The sequence below is a fragment of the Pygoscelis adeliae genome, unplaced genomic scaffold (assembly GCF_000699105.1).
Source record: "Pygoscelis adeliae isolate BGI_AS28 unplaced genomic scaffold, ASM69910v1 C10169137, whole genome shotgun sequence".
NCBI classification, from domain to species: Eukaryota; Metazoa; Chordata; class Aves; order Sphenisciformes; family Spheniscidae; genus Pygoscelis; species Pygoscelis adeliae.
The window spans coordinates 1-461 of NW_008821071.1; the positions used below are offsets into that span (position 1 = coordinate 1).

The 461-nt window shown below is 55.5% G+C and overlaps 1 non-coding gene across 1 annotated transcript; it reads right to left on the reverse strand.

Annotated features, from left to right (window-relative positions):
* Window positions 1-8: 8 nt before the first annotated feature.
* TRNAQ-CUG lies at window positions 9-80 on the reverse strand. The gene has a single exon. It is a non-coding gene; the product is annotated as a tRNA-Gln (tRNA).
* Between the last annotated feature and the right edge of the window lie 381 nt (window positions 81-461).

Below are 461 nucleotides of genomic sequence, written 5' to 3' on the forward strand. Positions count from 1 at the left end.
AAAGGTTGAGGTCCCACTGAGATTTGAACTCAGATCACTGGATTCAGAGTCCAGAGTGCTCACCATTACACCATGGGACCTCCTGGACAGAGCCTGTCTTTCCCCTCTGGCCACCCTCGCTGAGCATATGCTCCTGGCTGAGCCCCAGCAATGTCTCCATCTCCCTGGCCATCACCAAGTGCAGCCTTCCTCCAGGGCACTCGCTACTCACAGGGCCTTTCAAGGGAGCAGTAGAGCTCTTTGCGCAAGCCTGGCCTGCCCTCTCTTACGAGACCCAGGCTGGTAACCGGTGAGAATCTTGCTTTCGCCTAATTAGTCCTGGTTATGAAGTTTCCAGCAGAACCTGATCAATGTTGCACCTCACAGAGTACATTCACGGCCCAGCGATCACTGGTTCGATGCTTGCACTTGCGGCCTCTGCTGCTGCCTCCCTTCTCCCCCGTGTTGGACAGCCTGAGTAA